Source organism: Cryptomeria japonica, chromosome 10 (assembly GCF_030272615.1).
Source record: "Cryptomeria japonica chromosome 10, Sugi_1.0, whole genome shotgun sequence".
Taxonomy (NCBI): domain Eukaryota; kingdom Viridiplantae; phylum Streptophyta; class Pinopsida; order Cupressales; family Cupressaceae; genus Cryptomeria; species Cryptomeria japonica.
Window position 1 is genome coordinate 461,441,407 of NC_081414.1, and position 26,039 is coordinate 461,467,445.

The following is a 26,039-nucleotide window of genomic DNA, read 5'->3' on the forward strand; positions in this document are numbered from 1 at the left end:
AAATAATTAAAGCATCTCCATAACGTGCCATGCTAATCTAGAATAGATGGCGCATGCTGGTCCATAACCTAGACCAATTTGCCAGTAACAGAAAATCCTCCATAAATGCCTCTCTTGACACGTTCTCCCTCCCGACACTCCAGCGGCCCACTTGATTAGACCAATAACAAAATCATCAAAACCAAGTATCCAAACCATGTCTTTGACATAACCAGGTGATCTCCAGATGATAACAAGTCATCCTCAGTTTTAGTGAACAATATAACCTGCCGGTGAACCAAATACCGGTAACTGTGCATAAGTCACCGAACTTGTCGATGAACATAACCAAAGATATCTAGAAGGATAAGTGTTGATAAGTGTTGACATCAATGACAAAACCAATGCAACATATCCATAATACCAATAATCTCCCCCTTTTGCATTGATGGCAACACAAGACGGAAAAACCATCTAAGTGCCAAAGTAGAAATACCAAAAACCAAAAACCAACAATCTTCAGAATAGATCAAAAATACCAGAAATCAAAATACAAATGCAGAGAGTAAAAATATCTCCCCCAATGAATAATATTTCCCCAAAGGATAATGTTTTTATGTTTTTCCATAGATATCTCTCCCCCTTTGACATCAAATGCCAAAGAAATACAAATACTAGATACAACCAGTTCATAGAATCAATTACAAATACCAACTACTCCCCCTCAGAAGTAGCTATCCTCCATCAAATCTAGAAAAGATTTCTTTGTAAATTCTATCGATTTGATGCCAATCATCAACTGTCTAAGTCTCTACCAGTGAGGATATAACCCCAAGTTGTTCTATGATCTATTCAAAAGTTTCCTTAGGCAAAGGCTTAGTAAAGTTGTCTGCAATCTGCTCTTTAGTATTCACATAAACCAATCTCACCTCTTTTGCTTCAACATTCTCTTTCAGAAAATTGTATTTGATAGAAACATGTTTAGTTTTAGAGTGAAATACCGGATTCTTAGATATATCAATTGTTGTTGAATTATCACAATAGATGATTATAGGTTCTTTGCATTTTACCTTTATGTCCTTCAACATTTTCTTAAACCACAATACCTGAGTACAATTAGTTGTTGCTGCAACACATTCTGATTCTGCTGTTGATAATGATGTCCAACTCTAGTTCTTAATCAACCATGAAATCAATCTACTACCAAGAAAGAATGCCCCATTGGTGGTTCTCTTTCTCTCATCTACATCTCTTTCCCAATTAGCATTGATGTATGCACATAGCTCAAGATTTTCATCTTTAGGATACCATAAACCAAGATTTGTTGTGCCTTGTAAATACCGGAAAATCCTTTTCATTGCTGATTTATGATTTTATCCAGGATTACTCTGAAATCTTGAAACAAGACACACTGCATTCATTATATCAGGTCTTGTTTGTGTCAAATACAGTAAACCTCCAATCATAGATTTGTATCTTGTCGGATTAGTAGGAGCTGAGTCATCCTTCAATGATAGTTTATTAGTTGTAGTCATAGGAGTACTTACCAGTTTAGAGTTTTCCATACCAAATTTCTTCAATAATTCCTTCAAGTACTTTGATTGAAATAAGAATATACCTTTATCAGTCTATGAAATCTACAATCCTAAAGAGCATTTTATCTCCCCAATCATAGACATTTCAAATTCTTCCTGCATCTTATTAGAAAAGTCTTTACAAATCCATCTTCTCCTCCAAAAATGATGTCATCAACAAAAATATCAATAACCAAAATGTCTTCATTAGTCACTTTGAAATATAAGTTGTTGTCACCTTTACCTTTAGTGTAACTAGGCTTCATAAGATATTTGTCCAATCTAGCATACCAAGCTCTAGGAGCTTGCTTCAATCCATATAAAGCTTTCCTTAATCTACAAACCATATCTTTATCATTTGTCAATGAAAATCCATCAGGTTGTTCAATGTAAACTTCCTCTTCAAGATCACCATTCAGAAATGCACATTTAACATCCATTTGATATACTTTATAGTTCTTGTGCGCTACAAATGCAAGAAATAATCTGATTGCCTCAATTCTAGCTACCGGTGCAAAGGTTTCATTGTAATCAATTCCCTCTTTCTGTGAATATCCTTTACACACTAATCTTTCTTTGTTTCTGATTACCTTACCATCTTCAATAAGTTTATTTCTGAATACCCATTTAGTTCCAATTACATTTTTTTTTTTAGGCTGAGGAACGAATGTCCATGTATTGTTCTTTTCAATTTGTTCCAATTCACCTTCCATAGCTTTAATCCAATGTTTATCTTCACATGCCTCAATGACAGATGCTGGTTCAATTTGAAAAATTAAACATACCTCTTCATTTGCTAGTCTTCCTCTTGTCATAACTCCTTGATATTTATTCCCAATTATCTGACTTTCAGAGTGATTTGATCTTACATACCTGGGTGTGTTCACTTATTGCTTTTCTTAAGTCACTGTGGAATTCTCTAATGATGTCGGTGTGACTGGATGAATATTCTATACTGGTGCACTGTGTATAGGTTCATTTGTGATTATCTTAACTGTCGGTTCAGAATCCATATACCTTGAATTTCTTCTAAAGTGTTCATCTATCTTCACATTTGCACTCTGAATGATTTTCTGCAATCTTTTATTAAAACATCTATATGCTTTTCTCTTAGATGAATAACCAAGAAATATTCCTTCATCACTTCTAGGATCAAATTTACCAATATACTCATCTCTCCTAATGTAACATTTTCTTCCAAATATTTTGAAGTACTTAAGAGTAGGAATATTATGAAACCATAGTTCATAGGTTGTCTTACTAGTTTCACCTTTGATGTGAACTCTGTTGAAAGTGTAAACTGTTGTATTCACTTCTTCTCTCCAATACACATGAGGTAGATTTGCTTCTGATATCATGCTTCTAGCTACATCTAGAATAGTTCTATTCTTCCTTTCCACAACTCCATTTTGCTAAGGTGTCTGGGGTGCTGATAGTTGTCTTCTAATTCTATTCACTAAATAAAATGTATTGAACTCCTTAGATGTAAATTCACCTCCTTGATCTGATCTTAAACATTTGATTTTCTTGTTGGTTTCATTCTCTACAAGTGCCTTGAATAATTTGAATTTCCCAAAAGCTTCTGATTTCTCCCTGAGAAATGTAACTCAACACATTCTATAATAATCATCAATGATTAGCGTAAAGTATCTATCTCCCTGTAGACTTCTTGTTCTTGTCGGACCACATAAGTCAGTATGAATTAAATCAAGAACATCATTGGTTTTCTTAGAAATGCTCTTGAAATTTTTTCTAACTTGCTTTCCCATTTGACATTCCTTACATACTGGATTATGAGGTTTTAAATCTTAGGTAAATCCCCTACTACCTTAGATGAACTAATCTTTACAATGCAATCAAAATTCACATGATAGAGTCTTTTATGCCACAACCAACTTTCATCAATATGTGCAATCAAGCATGTCTTTTCATTGTTATTCAAATGAAATATATTACCTCTGGGCTGATGACCGGTTGCAATTACCAAACTAGTTCTATTCATGGTTTTGCATTTACCATTTTTGAATTGTAACTGAAATATTTTTTTAACTAATTGACCAACACTCAAAAGATTATGCTTCAAACCTTCAACATAATAAACATTGTTAGTAGTGTTCTTACCATCAAAAGATATAGTGCCTTTTCCTTTGATCAAACAAGTTTTGTCATTTCCAAATCTCACTAGACCTCCATTGTATTCCTCAAAAGATAAGAATTTACTTTTATCATCATTCATATGATGTGAACATCTGGAATCTATAATCCATTCATCCCTTTCTTCAATTTTAGCTGACAGGGCCTGCTCTATTGGTGGAACAATAGGTGTCGGTTGATCTTCTGTTATTGCAACAAAATCCCATCCATTATCTCCTGGTTCTCCATCAGAATCATTAGTAACTCCTTCTTCAGCATAGTAACATGATTTGTCTCTATTCTTCTTAAATCCGTAGCTCTAATATGCAGGGTTAGGCTTAAATGTTATTTAAGCTTCTTCTCTCAATCTTGCATGTTTATTAGGACATCTAGATGTCATATGACCAATTTTATTATAGTTAAAATATTTAAAAGGTTCTTTACCCTCATACTTACTTCCAATAGGACCTTTAGGCATTTTCCTTGCAAATAGTGCTTCAAGTTCTTCATTTTCCTTCTTGATGTCTTCAATTTCTCTTGCATAGAGTGTTCTCCAATTAGATTTATTGACTGATGATGAAGATGCTGCAGATGATGATGCTTTGAAAGATAAACCTATCTTAATTGTAGCAATAGGACTGAATTCCGCAAGCTCAAATACTGAAAGTTTTCCAACCAAGGTATCTCTACATACTAATGTATTAGGCATAGTTCTTAACTCATTAATATCAGTTACTTTCATTTTGTATGCCGGTGGCAGTGCTCTTAAAACTTTAGAAACAATTTTATCTTCACTTAAGGAACCTCCACAATATTGTATTCCCAAAACAATTTCATTAACCCTTTCCATAAAAGCAAAAATTCTTTCATCTTCTTCCATTTTCAGATTTTCATACCTAACCTGGAAGCATTCCAGTTTTGCAATTTTGATAGTTGAATCACCTTCATTCAATGTCTCCAATTTATCCCAAATAGCTTTAGCAGTTGATCGGTCTGATAATCCCATGATTTTTTGATCTGACAAGGTGCTCAAAAGTGCTTCTCTTGCTTTGCAATCATTCTATTGATCCTTAGCCAATGTAGGTGGATTAGGTTGACTCTGTGTGGCAACAACATAACCATTTTGTGTAACATCCCATATGTCTTTTCTAGTGCAATTCAGATGTGTCTCCATTCTGATCTTCCATATACCATAGTTCCATCAAGTTTCAGATTGTCCTTCCTGAAATAGTTAGTTGCCATAGAATCTCCTCAAGTTGTTAAACTTCTGCAAAAAGAGGACTTAGCTCTGATACCAATTGTTAGGACCTGGAGGCAGCTAAGAGGAGGGGGGTGAATCAGTTGTCTATTAATTTCAACCCAAATATAACTTAATCAAACTTGATACTTAATACCGGTAAACTAAACTTAATGCTGGTAAACATATTAATAGTTAATAACAATATTGGTGAAACTTAATGCATGAAACAGAAAAAGAAACAACATCCACAATACATAACATAGAGATATGTACGTGGAAACCCAGTAAGGGGAAAAACCACGGTGGGAAACGTTACCCACAATTAGATGATACTACTACAGATAGTATGTGTATACAAATGGGGTCTGCACATGTAGAAAGGCCTTCTATCTAGAGCTCACTACTCAATCACGAGAATAGGAGTCTTACTGACTACAATTGGATGATTAAATCCAATGATAATGTACTGCTCAAAGTAGCATCTTCAATGCTCGATTCAGTACCGGTTAAGCTCTGATTATCTCCTTCAAACCTTCCTTGAATCTTCAAATGATGTTTGCATGAGTAGCTTTGCTTATATTGGCATATACCGAATATCACAACCTTACCATACCATATTACATACCATTTTCTTAATCTCACAAATGAGATTTTACATATATACCAAAACCTAAGACCAAATGTGTAGGTCGGCTCACTAAGAATATTACAATAAAATCAATTACAAATAAGTCAAGATGTGATGCATCATGTTGGCTCAACAACAATATTAATTAATTAAACCATCTCCATAACGTGCCATGCTGATCTGAAATAGATAGCAAATGTCGGTCCATAACCTTGACCAATTTACCGGTAACAACAAATATGTCAACCCGATTAGACCAATAACCAAATCATCAAAACCAAGTGTCCAAATGATGTCTTTGACATAACCAAGTGATCTCTAGATGATAACAACTCATCCTTAGTTTCGATGAACAATATAACCTGTCATTGAACCAAATATTGGTAACTGTGCATAGGTCACTGAACTTGCCGGTGAACATAACCAAAGATCTCCAAAAGGATAAGTGTTGATAAGTGTTGACATCAATGACAAAACCAATGCAACATATCCATAATACCAACAATCTCCCCCTTTGGCATTGATGGCAAAACAAGATGGAAAAACTATCTAAGTGCCAAAGCAGAAATGCCAAAAACCAAAAACCAACAATCTCCAGAATAGATAAAAAATACCAGAAATAAAAATAAAAATGCAGAGAGTAAAAATCTCTCCCCCAATGAATAATTTTTCCCCAAAGGATAATGTTTTTATGTTTTTCCATAGATATCTCTCCCCCTTTGACATCAAATGCCAAAGAAATACATATACCAGATACAGCCAGTTCATATAACCAATTACAAATACCAACTACTCCCCCTGAGAAGTAGCTCTCCTCCATCAAAGCTGGAAAAGGTTTTCTCTCTAAATTTTGTCGGTTTGATGCCAATCATCAACTGTCTAAGTCTCTATCGATGAGGGTATAACCCCAAGCTATTCTCTGAGATATCCAAAATTTTCCTTAGGCAAAGGCTTAGTAAAGATGTCTGTAATCTTCTCTTTAGTATTCACATAAACCAATCTCACTTCTTTTGCTTCAACATTCTCTTTTAGAAAATTGTATTTGATAGAAACATGTTTGTTTTAGAGTAAAATACCAGATTATTAGATATATCAATTGCTCCTAAATTATCACAATAGATTATTATAGGTTCTTTGCATTTTACCTTTATGTCCTTCTACATTTTCTTAATCCATAATACTTGAGTACAATTAGTTGCTGCTGCAACACATTCTGATTCTACTATTGATAATGATGTACAACTTTGTTTCTTACTCAACCATGAAATCAATCTGCTACCAAGAAAGAATGCCTTGCTGGTGGTGCTCTTTCTGTCATCTACATCTCCTACCCTATTAGCATTGGTGTATGCACATAGCTCAAAATTTTCATCTTTAGGATACCATAAACCAAGATTTGTTGTGCCTTGTAAATACCGAAAAATCTTTTTCACTACTGATTCATGATTTTCTCTAGGATTACTTTGAAAAATTAAAACAATACACACTGCATTCATTATATCAGGTCTTGTTTGTGTCAAATACAGTAAACCTCCAATCATAGATTTGTATCTTGTCGGATTAATAGGAGCTAAATCATCCTTCAATGATAGTTTATTAGTTGTAGTCATAGGAGTACTTACCAGTTTAGAGTTTTCCATACCAAATTTCTTCAATAATTTCTTCAAGTACTTTGATTGACATAAGAATATACCTTTATCAGTCTATGAAATCTGCAATCCTAAAAAGCATTTTATCTCCCCAATCATAGACATTTCAAATTCTTCCTGCATCTTATTAGAAAAGTCTTTACAAAATCCATCTTCTCCTCCAAAAATGATGTCATCAACAAAAATATCAATAACCAAAATGTCTTCATTAGTCACTTTGAAAAATAAGTTGTTGTCACCTTTACCTTTACTATAACCAGGCTTCATAAGATATTTGTCCAATCTAGCATACCAAGCTCTAGGAGCTTGCTTCAATCCATATAAAGCTTTCCTTAATCTGCAAACCATATCTTTATCATTTGTCAATGAAAATCCATCGGGTTGTTCAATGTAAACTTCCTCTTCAAGATCACCATTCAGAAATGCACATTTAACATCCATTTGATATACTTTATAGTTCTTGTGCGCTACAAATGCAAGAAATAATCCGACTGCCTCAATTCTAGCTACCGGTGCAAAGGTTTCATTGTAATCAATTCCCTCTTTCTATGAATATCCTTTACACACTAATCTTGCTTTGTTTCTGATTACTTTACCATCTTCATTATGTTTATTTTTGAATACCCTTTTAGTTCCAATTACATTTTTATTTTTAGGCCGAGGAATTAATATCCATGTATTGTTTTTTTCAATTTGTTCCAATTCATCTTACATAGCTTCAATTCAATGTTTATCTTCACATGCCTCAATGATAGATGCTGGTTCAATTTGAGAAATTAAACATACCTCTTCATTTGCCAGTCTTCCTCTTGTCATAACTCCTTGATATTTATTTGCAATTATCTGACTTTTAGATTGATTCAATCTTACATACCTGTGTGTGTTCACTTGCTACTATTCTTCAATCACTGTGGAATTCTCTGATGATGCCAGTGTGACTAGATCAACATTCTGTACCGGTGCACTCTGTATAGGTTCATTTGTTATTATCTGAACTATTGGTTTAGAATCCATAGACCTTGAATTTCTTCTAAAGTGTTCATCTATCTTTACATTTGTACTCTCAATGATTTTTTGCAATCTTTTATTAAAACATCTATATGCTTTGCCCTTAGATGAATAACCAAGAAATATTCCTTCATCACTTCTATGATCAAATTTACCAATATACTCATCTCTCCTAATGTAACATTTGCTTCCAAATATTATGAAGTACTTAAGAGTAGGAATACTACCAAACCATAGTTCATAGTGTTGGCATTCTTGATGTTTATATTGTGATTGTCATTGATGGACACACACTTGCATTAAGATCCTCTTTATATGTATGAGTTAGAGCACAACCGGTATTTGTTTCAACTGGTATGTTGTAGGTATGTTGTATTATAATCATTAGACTATTGATGTTTTGAAGAATGTGTTTACCGGTCTAAAGCGGCATGTTGACCTCAAGCGGTACGAGGGATTAAAGTGGCATAACACATTTCTACCAGTCTTCATTTTTGTCAAACTGACAACCGGCTTTTTGTATGAACCGGTAATACTCTGTGATGAGTTACCAACCAGCATTTTGTGATGAGTTACCAATCCATCGATTGTTTGATGGTGCCGACACAATGGCGGTGCTTCTTGTGTTATGTTACTGAGTATGTCTAGCTTCATTGAACCTAGGAAATTGAAATGTAATCCCATTGGACCGACATGAAATCAGATTCCTTTAAAAGGACATTATGTCTAGGGTTTTAGGTTGTTGCTAAAAGGGGTTATGATGTTGCTAGGGTTTAAGGTGGTTGAGGAGTTGAAAAGAATATGAATGTGTAGAAGACTGAAGTAATGCAAGAGTGCATTAAGAATGAGCTATCAAGGATCTAACTGAGAAGCCCGTGCTATTAGATAGATCAAACACTTGTTGATTACTCACATCTTTGACAAGTCTGTAGCCCTTAACCGGGTAAGGCCCAAAAGCCTTTTGTAAAATCCTCTAACAAGGTGGTTCACATCTATGGATCCAAAATCCTCTAACAAGGTAGTCTTTAATCGGACTTATCTCCTAACAGAGACTGAGATTCCTAACAGGATCTATTTTGGTGAAGAACATTGTAAGACCTTAACCGGTCTAGTTTCTATTCTGCAAATAGTGACTTGTGAGTTCCATCTCACCGTGCTTTTTCCCATTTGGGTTTCCACGTCAAATATCTTGTGTTATGGTTGTATTTCTTTTGTGGGTGAATGCTTTATTTTCATTTTGGTTTGCATGTGTGATAACCGGTCTGTCTATTAAATTGTTTTACTGGTTTATCTTTAGACTGTTTAAGTGTTTAAGTGCAATGTTTATTGGTATACTAATTCACCCCCCCCCCTCTTAGTATTCATCAATTAGTATTAGAGCCTACCTTTCTATAAGTTTAACCACTTGGAAAGAGATATGGGGGAATACATCTTGAGGGAACTTACTCAACGACTCACTCAGTCTAAGCAAGCCTATGATGATCTTATGGTCAAATACAAGGCATCTCAAGCAAAAAGGAGAGAACATGTAGAAAAGTTGATGGAGCTATTTGAAAATAGTTCTACAGATGAAGCAAACATGGAAGCCCTAATTGTAGAAGTAAATAAGCTGAATACATAAAACTCCAACCTGAGAAAGGAGTTGGAAGGATTGACTATCCAGATGTGTCAAGAGCTTGAGAACCAGAGAAAAGCCGAAGACCTAGCGAAAGAAAGAGATTTTGAGATCTCCAAGTTGAAACAAGAGATGAGTACCCTAAATGCTCAACTCCATGCAAGTAAGGTGGAAAAGGAAGACATGCAAGGAGAACTGAACACTGCCATCTCTGAAAATGAAAACCTATTGGAAACAAATGCTGCTATTTCCAAAGAACTCTCTGAGTCAAAGGAAATACTCACTAAGTTCAACAAAAGTACTGTCAAGCTAGAGCAAAAGATTGAGTCGGATAGATCGGTAAAGAATACCAATGGAATTGGTTTCTCTGGACATGAGGAAGGAGAATCCTCAGGAACAAATGCTGAAGCATCAAAGAAGCAATCAACATCCAAAGGTAAAGGTAAGCAAAAATTCAAACCTATTTGCTTTAACTGTCTTAAAGAAGGACACACTGCCAATGTATGTAGGAGCAAAGCCTACAATAATTTTCCTTACTTTATTAACAATGTACCTAGATCCAATAAGTTCAATGGTCATTGTTATGCATGCAACAAGTATGGGCATAGAGCATTTGAATGCAGGTCTATCATGAATGACACTGGAAGATATCCTCAGAGGACCCAAGGAGTTGGTCCTGAACCTTTTGTGAACCGGAATCACAACCAGTTTAATATCTTCAATCATCAACCAAGAAGCAGTGGCTTTCAAGCGGCAACCGGATGGAGAGAAAATTGTGTGATCTGTCATGGTCATGGTCACACTGCTGCAACATGCAGAAGGAAGAATGGAAACATGAACAATGGACCTTGGAGAGCACTTGGATTGGTTTGCTATCACTGCAACAAACTGGGTCACATTGCAAGATTCTACAGAAGCAGAAAGAGTATATCTGATGATATACCGGTCACTCAGGAAGGAGGAATTGATGTTGAAATAGTTCAGGTGGACATGAACAAAACCTAGAAGAGGAAACTAGTAATGTTGGAAGAGGAACCAGTTTCTGTACCTAGTGTGGAAATATCGGAACTGACAAATTAAGCTTCAAAAGGATTAGGGGGAGCAAATGGAAAAATGTTTTCGAACCCTCGGTTTATATCGGCAAAAGACCTTAACTGGTATATGATACCTATCACTTGGCAGAAGACCGGAAATGGTAAAAAGGCAATTTAGGGTTTATGCCCTAATGGAGGAGCATTAATGACAATAGGTGAGGACTATGTTTAAAAGCATTTTTGAAATCATTTCTCACTATCAGTTTTCGAGTGAAGAAAAGTTTTTCAAAGAGCAGAGTGATGAAATGGCGATTTGAGCAGAGATTTGGAGAAATTAAGAAACTGCGAAGGAGATTCAAATTCAAATAGAAAATAGTCAAGTGGAGAACACAAAGTGGTGATTCAGCTACCGACAAAGTGAGGAGTGAAGGAGAATCAGAAAGCCCTAAATTCATGTGTTTTAAAAGGTATTTCTCGAGTTCTTAAAATTTCTACAATGGCTTCCACATCTCATACCAGTTCTACTACATCTATTGAGTCTGAAAGTTTTATTCAACAAAAGTCAAAGTATAATGCCCTATCACAAGTTCTAACTGGAGTGATAGTAGAAGAGGGAATTTCTGACTACATAGATTGCAAGATTGAAGACCTAGGGTCTCTAGCCATCCACTCCCAACTAGGTCTATTTTGTGGAAAGGATAAGAAAATCAAACCAGAGTATAGTATCTTGGAGAAGAAGAAACTCCATAATGTTGTATACTTCCTAGAAGAATTTACAGAGGATCATATAAGGATCATCTTGAGTAGAGTCCATGGTGACAAAATGTACCTAGAGAGGACACATGATATCACACCACAGGCAAATCATGCAGTCACCAATTTCTGCAATATAGGGGAAGTACCAGCCCTAAGGACAGTTAGCAAAACTGAGATGTCCAAACTCACCCGTTCAGTGAGTGACTCATGGGGCATGACTGTAAATTCAATCAAGGATGATCTAGTTAAGTATGCTTGCATGGTGATAGGCTACCAGACATTCTCAGCTAGCAGAATCAACTCTTTATCTACTGCAACGGTAAATGCCGCTTACGGAATGATAAAGGAGGATGCATCATTTGACCTATGCACCGGTATGCAGAGGGAACTCCTATTGAACCTAAAAATCAATCAAACAAGATAATGCACTGAGGTTCAAGTTTGGACAACTACTGGTTGGGTTGTTCTTTAACTTTCAAGGATACTTCCTAGGAGTAGGAGATGTTCAGTGGTCTAGTGACCAACCGGTAACCAAGCAAATCAAGGAAAGCATTGAAGCACTTGGAATAGGTTACCTTGATATTCTGAACAAGTATTTTGATGAGTTTAGAAGGAAGATGAGCCAAAGAGTGAGGATATCAGGAGACATCGTCAAGAAATATGAAGATGATATCTGCTTCACCATCCAAGTAGACAAATGTATAATGGAGGTTGTTGAGCCTAGAATGGAAGAAGTGGAGCCAATGGGCTATGAGGTGATGTACAACCTGCTAGAAGGGTATGCCTCTACCCTTATTGCCTCACCACTTGATCCTAAGGCAAAGAGAACCGACACCTACCTAGAGAGGATAGCACCGACTGAGGAACCACCAGCAGTGAAAGAGAAAGAACTGGCAGTGAAGAAGGCAAAGGCAGTGCCTGCAGCATCAGCACCAGTTACTACTGCAACTCCAAAAGTGACCAAGCGGTCACCAGCTAAGAAGAAACTGGAAGTTACACTGACTAAAGTGTTCTAGAGAAAGAGGAAGACAAGAAGCAACTCTCCAAACTCAAAAGAAACTATGTCTGAGGAGCAGCCCAAGAAGGCGAGACAGACAAGAAAGAAGACGAAGAATGAACTGGCATCTTCAGCATCGATAAATATAGATATCTCCTCCTACAAACCTTTGACACATTGTCAAAGAAATATCAAAAATATTAGGAGAAAAGTATTGAATGATTTAATTGATTATTTTGATGACTTTAATGATGATGAAAAGGAGATGGTGGAAAAAGAAATAATTTAATATTTATGTATTAATGACAAGTCCCCTTCAGAAATTAGATCTGAAACACCGAATTCTTTGTATAAGTCCTTAGACAATAAATGGTGCATCGCCATAGAGAAGGAATAGGAAATAAGAGAAAAAGTTTTTGCTGAACACTTTCCTGATGTATCAAATTTGGAACTGTTCGATGTAATGAACAAGTACAAAGGTCTTTTCTTCATGAGAAGAAGAAGACTCCTGTTACTGGAAGGAAAAGGTAAGGAAGTGCTCAAGGATACACACACTCATTCCCTGGATGCTATGAAGATGCATCAATTAGTTGAAGCCAACTGGCAAGCTGAGAAAGAACTGGTTATATCCAAACCAGATGAAGTATTTGATGATGAAGGAAATCTGGTTGATGAACCGGTCGACACTATTGATGTCAATGCCCTAGACGGAGAAGATGTTACCCAGGAGATACCATCTGAGGCAACAGGTCAAGAGCAATAGGCTGAATAGGAGAAGAAAGCTAAGTATAGTCAGGAAGTGACAAAGAAAGAGGCCAAGCAGAGGAAAAAGGAAGAAGAAGAGAAGAGGAAGAAGGATGAAGAAGAGAAGCGGAAAAAGGAAGATGAAGAGAAGAGGAAAAAGGATGAAGACGAGAAGCAGAAGAAGGAAGAAGAGAAAAAGAAAAAGGATGAAGAGGAAAAGAAGAAGAAAGATGAAGAGGAGAAGAAGAAAAAAGATGAAGAGGAGAAGCAGAAGAAGGATGAAGAGGAGAAAAAGAAGCTAGAAGATGAAAAGAAGAAGAAGGAAAAGGAAGATAAGGAACAAGAGAAGAAGAAGGAAGCAGAAAAGAAAAAGGCTGAGGAGGACAAGGAAGCAGAGAAGAGGAGAGAAGCGGAGAAGAAGAAAGTAGAAGAGGCAGGAGAAGTGGCGAAGAGCACCCAAATGGAGACTCAAAAGGCAACTGGGAGTCAAGCCAAACTGGCTGACCTCTCCAGTCCTATAGATCTCCAGTCTGCAAGTGAATCAGAGCTAATGCAGAGCATCAAGGTTGCTCAAGAGCACCTTGAAATCATTCAAAGGAAGAAGGAGCAGGATATAGTTCAAGTGGTTGTGGACACACTTACCGGTTTGATACCTGGTACAAATCTTCCAAACACTGAATCATCACTAGCAAAACTTAAGCTACTATGCATAGTAGTGGATGATCAGGTGTAGAGCCTGGAAGAAGCAGCTGAGGCAAATGTCAAGAAAGAGCATCAAAAAGCTCTTAACATTACTCTGGTAAAGAAGTTGATTGAGCTCCAGTCTGAATTGTAGAAAGACCAAAAGGATATAAGGGACGCTTTGGATGAGGGAAATCTGCTACTTAGCAAAATCTACCAACCCCATCTATTCTATGATGATGTGCTAGCTTAGAAGCAAAAGATTCAAATAGACTTACAGTCTTACTTGAGCACATTCAAGCCACCTTATGATTCCTTCACAACTTATGGGCAAACCGTTCACCGATTTCATATCCAGTCAGTGAAAATGGAGCAAGAGATCAGCACACGGTCTAGAGATTTGCAGGAGCTACAACTAGTTTTACTTCCATGTCTGCAAATTCTTCAGAAGTGTTATCTGAACCTGGATGCCTTGATAGTTACACAAGAAATGAGCACAGTTGATGACATGGAAGAACAGGTCTCCTAGATGCAAACAAAGAAAGAAGTGGCCACCTCCCTACTTGAGTCCTGGTCTCTATCAATGAAGCAATTCTTGCAGGACTATAAATCTGTTTTCAACAAGTACTATTCTTTATTGTCATAAACTTTTATTATTTTTATATATCAAATGGAAATAGGGTTGTTTAGTGGTACTTTGTCATTGTTGGCAAAGGGGGAGAAGTATTCTATTTTGGATAAGTATAGGAGAGAAGTATCTGGTACTTAAAATTTTGCTATATGCTTTGATTTATGCTATATGCTCTGATATCTCAATGTTTATGCTCTGTATGCAAAATTGCTATACATTGTATTGATTAAGGGATAGTATATATGCTTAGGGGGAGCAATTTTGCTAATGGCATGATTTTATTGTAAAACACTTAGATGTCAAAATTTTATTTTCCTAAGTGTTGCCATCATTGCCAAAGGGGGAGATTGTTGGCATTCTTGATGTTTATGTTGTGATTGTCATTGATGGACACACACTTGCATTAAGATCCTCTTTATATGTATGAGTTAGAGCACAACCGGTATTTGTTTCAACTGCTATGTTGTAGGTATGTTGTATTATAGTCATTAGACTATTGATGTTTTGCAGAATGTGTTTACCGGTCTAAAGTGACATGTTGACCTCAAGCGGTATGAGGGATTAAAGTGGCATAACACATTTCTACCAGTCTTCATTTTTGTCAAATCGGCAACCGGCTTTTTGTATGAACCGATAATACTCTGTGATGAGTTACCAACCGACATTTTGTGATGAGTTGCCAATCCACCGATTGTTTGATGGGGCCGACACACTCGCAGTGCTTCTTGTGTTGTGTTACTGAGTATGTCTAGATTCATTGAACCTAGGAAATCAAAAAGTAATCCTATTGGACTGACATGAAATCAGATTCCTTTAAAAGGACATCATGTCTAGGGTTTTAGGTTGTTGTTGAAGGGCTTATGATGTTGCTAGGGTTTTAAGGTGGTTGAGGAGTTGAAAAGAAGATGAATGTGTAGAAGACTGAAGTAATGCAGGAGTGCATTAAGAATGAGCTATCAAGGATCTAACTGAGCAGTCTGTGCTATTAGATCGATCAAACACTTGTTGATTACTCACATCTGTGACAACTCTATAGCCCTTAACTGGGTAAGGCCCAAAAGCCTTTTGTAAAATCCTCTAACAAGGTGGTTCACATCTGTGGATCCAAAATCCTCTAGCAAGGTAGTCTTTAATCAGACTTATCTCCTAACAGAGATTGAGATTCCTAACAATATCTGTTCTGGTGAAGAACATTGTAAGACCTTAACCGATCTGGTTTCTATTCTGCAGATAGTGACTTGTGAGTTCCATCTCACCGTGGTTTTTCTCATTTGGGTTTCCACGTCAAATATCTTGTGTTATGGTTGTATTGCTTTTGTGGGTGAATGCTTTATTTGCATTTTGGTTTGCATGTGTGATAATTGGTCTGTCTATTAAACTGTTTTACCAATTTATCTTTAGACTGTTTAAGTGTTTAAGTGTAGTGTTTATTGGTATACTAATTCACTCCCCCTCTTAGTATTCATCACATAGGGCATCTTACCGGTTTCACTTTTGATGTGAACTCTGTTGAAAGTGTAAACCATTGTATTCACTGCTTCTCTCCAATACACATGAGGTAGATTTTCTTCTGATATCATGCTTCTAGCTGCATCCAGAATAGTTCTATTCTTCCTTTCCACAACTCCATTTTGCTGAGGTGTCTGGGGTGCTGATAGTTATCTTCTAATTCCATTCACTTCACAAAATTTATTGAACTCCTTAGATGTAAATTCACCTCCTTGATCTGATCTTAAACATTTGATTTTCTTGTTGGTTTCATTCTCTACAAGTGTCTTGAATAATTTGAAGTTCCCAAAAGCTTCTGATTTCTCCCTGAGAAATGTAACCCAACACATTCTAGAATAATCATCAATGATTAGCATAAAGTATCTATCTCCCTATAGACTTCTTGTTCTTGCCGGACCACATAAGTCAGTATGAAATAAATCAAGAACATCATTGGTTTTCTTAAAAATACTCTTGAAAATTGTTCTAACTTGCTTTCCTATTTGACATTCCTTACATACCGGATTATGAGGTTTTACAATCTTAGGTAAATCCCTTACTGCCTTAGATGAACTAATCTTTACAATGTGATCAAAATTCACATGATAGAGTCTTTTATGCCATAACCAACTTCCATCAATATGTGCAATCAAGCATGTCTTTTCATTGTTATTCAAATGAAATATATTGCCTCTGGTCTGATTATCAGTTGTAATTTCGAAACCAGTTCTATTCATGATTTTGCATTTACCATTCTTGAATTGTAATTGAAATCCTTTTTCAACTAATTGACCAACACTCAAAAGATTATGCTTCAAACCTTTAACATAATAAACATTATTAGTGTTGTGCTTACCATCAAAAGATATAGTGCCTTTTCCTCTGATCAAACAAGCTTTGTCATTTCCAAATCTTACTAGACCTCCATTGTATTCCTGAAAAAGATAAGAATTTACTTTTATCACTAGTCATATGATGTGAACATCCAGAATGTATAATCTATTCATCCCTTTCTTCAAATTTAGCTGCCATGGCCTGCTTACCGGTGGAACAATAGGTGTCGGTTGATCTTCTATTATTACAACCAAAGCCCATCCATTGCCTCCTAGTTCTTCATCAGAATCATCAGTAACTCCTTCATCAACATAGTAACATGATTTGTCTCTATTCTTCTTAAATTTGTATTTGTGATATTCAAGGTTAGGCTTATATCTTCTTTTAGCTTCTTCTCTCAATCTTGCATGTCTATCAGGACATCTAGATGCCATATGACCAATTTTATTGTAGTTAAAACATTTAAAAGGTGCTTTACCTTCATACTTACTTCCAATAGGACCTTTAGGCATTTTCCTTGCGAATAGTGCTTCAAGTTCTTCTAGTTCTTTAGTTTCCTTCCTGATGACTTCAAGTTCTCTTGCATAGAGTGCTTTCCAATTAGATTTATCGGGTGATGATGAAGATGTTGTAGATGATGATGCTTTGAAAGGTAAATTTGTCTTAATTGTAGCAACAAGACCAAATTCCTCAAGCTCAAATGTTGAAAGTTTTCCAGCCAAGGTATCTCTAGATAGTGATGTATTAAGAACAGTTCTTAACTCATTAATAGCAATTAATTTCATTTTGTATGTCAGTGGAAGTGCTCTTAAAGGTTTAGAAACAATTTCATCTTCACTTAAGGAACCTCCACAACATTGTATTCCCAAAACAATTTCATAAACCCTTTCCATAAAAGAAAAAATTCTTTCATCTTTTTCTATTTTCAGATTTTCATACCCGACCACGAAGCATTCCAGTTTTGTAATTTTGCCAGTGGAATCATGTTCATTCAATGTATCTAATTTATCCCAAATATCTTTAGCAGTTGATTGGTCTGATAATTCCATGATTTTCTGATCTAACAAGGTGCTCAAAAGTGCTTCTCTTGCTTTGCAATCATTCTCTTGATCCTTTGCCAATGTAGGTGGATTAGGTTGACTCTATGTAGGAGCAACATAACCATTCTGTGTAACATTCCATATGTCTTTTCCAATGCAATTTAGAGGTGTTTTCATTCTGATCTTCCATATACCATAGTTAGTTCCATCAAGGTTTAGAATATTCTTCCTGAAATAGTTAGTTGCCATAGAATCTCCTCAAGTTGTTAAACTTCTACAAAAAGAGGACTTAGCTCTGATACCAATTGTTAGGACCTAGAGGCAACTGAGAGGGGAGGAAGTGAATTAGTTGTCTATTAATTTCAACCCAAATATAACTTAATCAAACTTGATACTTAATATCGGTAAACCAAACTTAATATCGATAAATAGATTAATAGTTAATAACAATACCGGTAAAACTTAATGCATGAAACAGAAAGAGAAACAACATCCACAACACATAACACAAAGATTTGTACATGGAAACCCAGTAAGGGGAAAAACCATGGTGTGAAACCTTACCCACAATCAGATGATACTACTGCAGATAGTATGTGTATACAAATGGGGTCTGCACATGCAAAAAAGCCAGTTGCCTAGAGCTCACTACTCAATCACAAGAATGGGAGTCTCACTGACTACAATTGGATGATTAAATCCAATGATAATGCACTGCTCAAAGTAGCATCTTCAATATTGGATTCAGTACCGGTTAAGCTCTGATTATCTCCTTCAAGCCTTCCTTGAATCTTCAAATGATGTCTGCATGAGTATCTCTACTTTCGCATATATCAAATATCACAACCTTACCATACCATATTACATACCATTTTCTTAATCTCACAAATGAGATCTTACATATATACCAAAACCTAAGACCAAATATGTAGGTTGGCTCACTAAGAATATTACAATAAAATCAATTACAAGTAAGTCAGGATGCGATGCATCATGTCAGCTCAACAACAATATTAATTAATTAAACCATCTCCATAATGTGTCATGCTGATCTGGAATAGATAGCGCATGTTGGTCCATAACCTAGACCAATTTGCCGATAATAGCAAATATGTCAACCTATTTAGACTAATAACCAAATCATCAAAACCAAGTGTCAAAACCATGTCTTCGACATAACCAAGTTTTCTCCAGATGCTAACAAGTCATCCTTAATGCCAGTGAACAATATAACCTATCGGTGAACCAAATACCGATGACTATGCATAAGTCACTGAACTTGTCGGTGAACATAACCAAAGATCTCCAGAAGGATAAGTGTTGACAAGTGTTGACATCAATGACAAAACCAATGCAACATATCCATAATACCAACAAATGAATCATTCATATATAGACAAGATGATAACATCCAACAAAAGTAGAACTCTAATTGAAACAACACCCAGTCTATTTCAAACAAAAATTCATTTTCTTTCTTAAAACATGCAAAATTACTATTAATTCAATGTATCCCCTTTTTCAATATTCAAAACTCCTAATTATGGTTCTAACCATCTATATATAGTTTAACTTAATTAATTAAAAATAATGGCTTCTTGGAGACAACCTCTTAAAGAAAGTTTAAACTTAACCATCAAATAAGTTGTCCACTAGGACCAATAGTTCTAGAGTTAAATCATAAATAAAACAACTAATTAAACAAGAAATCAAACACCAACACTCCCATCCACTTCTTCATCTTCCAACTCCTCATCATCATCATCCTCCTCTTGACCTGCTACTGTTGTGTCCATTGCATTATCCTGTAATTATTTTGCCACTCGTGGATTCACTTTCTTCCTGTAAGATCTATAGCTAGAAAGAATAGGAGATATACTTTTTGTTACAATTTTTGTTGTAGGTTCGACTCTAACTTTCCACTTGGTGACCTTCTCATTTGCTTCTACAACTTTACTAGTGACATCATGAACTTCCTCATAAACTAAATTCAATACTATCATTGCATCCTTCAAGCATTCTAGTGACTTAGGGCTTTCATTCGTTGTGGAGAGACTATCCTCCACTTTTTGATGGAAAGTTTTCTTCACTATATATTTTTCTATCAACCCCTTCCCATCATTGCCAAGAATTGATACCAATTGTATCAAAGACACTTTTCAGGTCTCATCATAGATTTTTATTTTGGACTACTGAAGTAGGGAGTTGTGATTGAAGTTCAGTTGCAACGTGGTGTTTCCATTCCAGCATCTTCACCCAAGTGGCAACATCTTCTGCATTAGAGTTTCCAATAATATGTTCTAAAATCAAAACAACTTCTACCAGCTTGCTAACCTCTCGCATTTCTAGGAGGGACTCGATGGATATCTATCATCTGATTCAGAGTGTCATAATTTATCAGACCATGCTCAATGAATGATAATCTTTTAACAATTACTTGACTAGCCCAACTATCAACTGCTTTGGTGATGGTCTATGAGCTCTTAACAATTCTGATAAGTTGTACAATTGAAAACCTTGAAGATGAACTAGTAGCAATAATTTCAGTTGAATAGGCAGATTGAATGAAGGAAGTAAGGATTGTTAGGATTCCCATAGATACTGAGAGGGGGGGGGGGGGGTGAATCAGTATCTAACCGATGAGGTGAATTTCTTAACTTAAAACATACAGAACATATTATAACAGTGTGTACAGGTATGCAAGAAATAATGCAATAAACATAAATGAAAGTAACCACATAAGAAACACACCATAACACAATGTTTTAATGAGGAAACCCGGTGTGAGAAAAACCTCAGTGGGATTTGTGACCCACAATATTCACTTATTGGCCAATAAGAGAATATTACTTACAAGAGGGGCCTGCACATGCAGGAAGGCCAACTGCCTAGAGCTCACTGCTCAATGGGAAGTCTCATTTACTTACAATGTGGATTATACAAATCCAATATCTTGTATTGCTTTACAATACCATCTATAATGCCAGATCTAGTACCGGTTTCTGCTTTGTTCTTTACATAAAACCTTCAACCTATATTTCACATAATAGGTTTGCCTAATATCTTTTTCTTCTTGTCACTTACAAAATGTCTACAATGATCTCTCTTATATATAAGAGTCATTTTACAACTTGTCAAGTCGACTTAAAAAGTTTTTACAATAATAAACAAAATATAATATATCAAAAATCTTGTCGGCCTCTATGCCAGTATGCTTCCTTTCTTTGTGGTGCCGATGGTCTGAGTGCCGATGTAGAGTGTGATCTGTTGATGCCGATGAACTATCTTGCCGGTGCCATAGGACTGTAAGGTTGCCATCAATGACAAAACCTTCAATCACCTACAATGTCTCATTAGAGTGTGCATATGCCAACAATCTCCCCCTTTGGCATTGATGGCAACACTCATGAGAAAATTCAAAAGTGTATCCAAAACTTTAATCCAAAAATGTTTCCAAAAATATGTTACCAAAAATATAAGAACTCCCCCTAAGTAGATAAGTCTTTTGCCAGTTATTTTCTCATACTACTACTCCCCCTTTAGCATCAATGACAAAGGTTGTCAAGATGTCAGTAGAGTTGTAGTCTCAACCTTGTAACTGGGTAGTTACAATTTGAAATAGATCCACCAAAATCAAGTTTATACTCTCCATAAACTTCTTATTGTCTCTTATTGTTGTATCTGTTCTTTTAACTGTAGCGGTGAGGTGCTGCATATGCTTTGCCGGTGTTTTTTGTCCCTGTATAAGTGCCTAAGACATTTCCTTTCGTAATGATGCTAGATAGTCCAATCTTGGACTCAGTTTTAATCTCAAATTCTTTGCCTTATTTACTATTCTCTCCTTTTCTCTTTCTAACTTAAGTAACTCTTCCTCAAAACTTATTATCCTTTGCTCAAAAATTGATAATGTATTAGGTGAGTTAACAAAATTATTAGCAAGTTTATTGATTTCATCCTGTACCTTACTCATTTTCTTATCTATGTCTACTGTCAAAAATTTTGTCTTGCAGGTATCTTTGTACAGAGTTTTGTATTCTTTCAATAAGTTACATAGTTCCTGTAGAAGTGTGTCAAATTCTCTAGTACACTTCTTTATCTGATCTTCAAAGAATTTTTGCTTTTCAATTTCTAACTTATTCTTCAATGTCTCTTCCTTTATTTTCTCAATAGTCACTATGTTCTCAGTGATGTATTTACACAAAGTATCAAGTTGTTTTAAAGAATCCTTATTATCTGTGTTACGGTTAGGAGCAATTACCTTCAAAATTGGGATTGTGTCATATATAGCTTTATAAGCATGTGAACTACAATTTGTTATCCTTTTGATTGAATCTAAGAGTACTTTAGTTACATTTGTTGATTTGTGGTCTGCTGAGGAGGAACCAACATTCTGAATTCTGTCGGTGGAGGAAGCAACCAAGCTTGTTGTGACCTCTGGTAGGTCTATTTGTGTTTGCATTTCCTTAAGCAATGGTTTGTGTACTTCTCCTATTGCTAGTTGCACTGTTTCCTCATGACTCTATTTCTATACTTGTTCTTGTTCTGGAGCCTTTTGCTCTTCTTGTTTCTCTATCTATTCTCCTATGTTATCATCTGTCGATTTCTCTTGTGTTTGATCAGTTTGCTCAGTTACCGGTGGCTCACTAGCCATGTTTGTCTTACTAGTTGTATCTTTATCTACCATAATGTTGATCTTTTGTGTATCAACATCTACTGTGTATAGTACCTCAAGATTAGGATTAGTATCCTGTATGTTCACACTCTCATCTGCCGGTTGGTCTTCAGTAGTTTTTACCGGTGATGTAATTTGAGGCAGTGAGGATAAGTTATCTTTAACTTTGATACTCGGAGGTCCACCAATCTTTCCTTTTCCTTTGTCTCTCTCCTTCTGATATACCCTTATTGGTTTGGGGTTCCTGTATTCTTCCTATTTTTCTTTCTCAACAAGAAATATGTCCCATGCATTTTCTATTTCTTTAGTTACCTCATTAACTCTTCCAACCATTAAAGCAATATGTCGGTGTGCAGTAGAGAATACTGACCGGTTGGCTTCAGCAATTAAGTCATCTATCTCCTTAGGTGAGTTTACTAGATAAACAACTAGTAACTTTTCAATTTTGATTTTCTTATCAAGCTCTATAACAACTTGTCTTCTTGCTTCCAGTCTTTTGAACAGTTCATCTGGTACTTCATTTATAACTTCCATCATAAACTTCTTATACATGTCCATGTGCAAAATAACACTATTTTCCACTTGTTCTTTTTCATTTGCTGTCAAAGTGTCATAGACCTTTCCTATGTTTTTGAGTTTCCCTTCCTCTGTAATTTCATTTAGCAATATGTCAAGAGGGGCCAAGTTTTGTTTTGTTCTCTTCTTCTTCTTGGGTGTCAGTTTCTTCTTTCATGTAGTCTTTTTAACCAGAGATCTCACTGCTTGCTATGTTCTATCTAGTTCTCCTAGGCAAGGGTGTGGTTGCCGGTGAAGGATCTCTTTTCCTTACAACTCTTTTGAAAGTTGCAGGCATGTCACTCTCCAAAGAAGTTCCTATCAGTGATAGGTGAGTCTCAGGCTATAGAGTTCCTGACTCATCCTCAGTGATACCGGTTTGCTTTAATACATCTTCTTTAATAGCCTTTACCTATCTAGAACCTATTCTCACAACTACCTCAACCTTTTTCAATCTCTTCTTAGATTGTATTTGACTTTCTATGGTTTCAGCACTACCAAATACTTCTTCCTTTGGTTCATTTGGTGCTTCCAAAAGTGCTTTAGCATAAGTTTCAATTATATGATCATCTATCTCATAACCCATCTTTGTTGTCCATATTGTTCTTGGGATGACTGCTTCCATCCAGATCTCATCCTTTTTTATTACAAAACATATATCATCCTTGTACTTATCAACAATCTTCTATGATAATCTGATTCTCTTCTTCATTTTGGCCTTAAGTGCTTGAAAGTATTCATGGATATTATTTTCCTTGTCTTCACCCATGTTGTTGAATAGTTCTGTCAACTATTTTCCTACCGGTATATCAAATCCAAGTTCTTTATAGCCTATACTGGGAACCTGTTTGGTTATGTGTAGCATCAAGCATACAAGCAGATTACCAAACCTAAAATTTTCTTTCTTATCTTTCTTTATCTTGCCTAAGTTGTCAATTAACTCATCTTTTAACCATTCACATATGTCAATTTTCACATTGTCTGTAACCATATCATAAGAACTCTTAATGCATAAACTTGAAACTGAGTTAAGTCTATTTGCATGAGTAGCTTTATACCCTAAAATCATGCTAACAAATCTCACATTTGTATCTGTTACATCATTTACCCTCAAGAACCTTCTGTCGGATGTTGCACTAGTTAGTTTAGTTACTAGGTCATTGGAGACTTTCTTAGTCTTGTCTGGTCTTTTACCGGTGGACGGTAACCCTGTGACAACTTTCATAGCTTCCTTGGTAATTTTGTGAATTGCATCTAACCAGAAAAATTCACCATGTACCCTGCTTAAGACTATCCTAATCACATCCTTGGGAAATTCAGGAATGCAGAGGATTTCAGTAAATCCTAGGGTTTCAATGATTTTATGTTCTGGTTTTACATTTCCAAAATTATCACATATGACAGATTTATACATTGTTTTGATCTCTTCATCTCCCAATTCCTCTATGTTATAGTGAATGTAAATTCTGGGGTCTTCACCATAAACAACTCCTTTTGGTATTTGAGAGAAAGCACCTATATTGTCATCTTTCTTTGCTACCTCAGGAACTAGTTGAAATACGGGCCTAGGGCATTTTATAACCTCGACTACAGTAGGGTTTGCTATATATTCAAGTGCAGAGGTGGATGCCATGATGATAAATACCTTTTTCTATCTTTGGATGGATTGATTGCTTGAAGTGCTTCACCTCTTTGCTTGAAATCCCTTAGCTCTGCAAATTTTGCGCTCTACGAATGTTTGAAATCATGGTGAAATGAAATAGAGCCAAAACCACAAATTTATAATGTTTATTTGCCATCTACCACATTTAATGCATGCTAGTTAAGTAGTCACTTAACATTGTCTATCGGTAATGAATTAATTTCCAACTTCTCATCTCTAATCGAGGGAATAATAACACATGTGTCATTAGATTGCCAAACCCTCAAGGAAACTTTCTTCAATTTGATGAAGAACTTCCTATTGGTGGAGCACTATTCTGTCCTGCCGGTTAAGCATCACTCTATACTATCGGTGAAGCATTGATTGGTTCTACCGGTGGAGGAGTATTCCCAACATTTAGATCAACTTTTATAATCCATTGTTTTGAGAATTCTTGCTTAACCTCTTCAACTTTTTCTTTACCTTTCAAGCTAGAAATTTTGTTGTCTGCTAGTGATCCTTTACTTCTATAGAATTTTGAAATATGCCCAATCTTGTTACATGCATAACAAGTCACATTATTCTTCTGAATAGCTTTCCCATAACCTTTGCTGGTTTATGTTCTGCATTGATTAGATAAATGTCTAAATCTTCCACAAACATAACATCTCACATTCATTCTGCAATTTTCAGAGTTGTGACCAGCTTTGTTGCATTTTAAACATTGACTGGTGGGTGTGTTGATATTCTAATAAGTTCTAGATCTACATTCATTTGCTCTATGACCATACTTATTACAGTTAAAGCATTTTCCATTGAATTTATAAGCATTAGGTTGCCTTACTAGTTTGTTGTGATCCTGTGTGTTTGCAGTACCGAAGCTTTTACCAACTTCAAAGCTAATTCCAGAAGTGTCACCTTTAGGTTTTTGATTTTTCAGCAAGTTGCCAAGTTCCTCTGAGCTTTTCTTGAATTTTTCTTTATGTTGATTTGCAGTTTCTAGTTCTCTTTCTAAGACTTCTTTCTACCTCATCAGTTCATTGGAGTCATTCTGAGTGTGCATCAGATCTATCTTCAACAAATCATTTTCATAGCTAAGTCTTGTGTTCTCATTTTCTGCATCACTTAGTCTTCTGGTC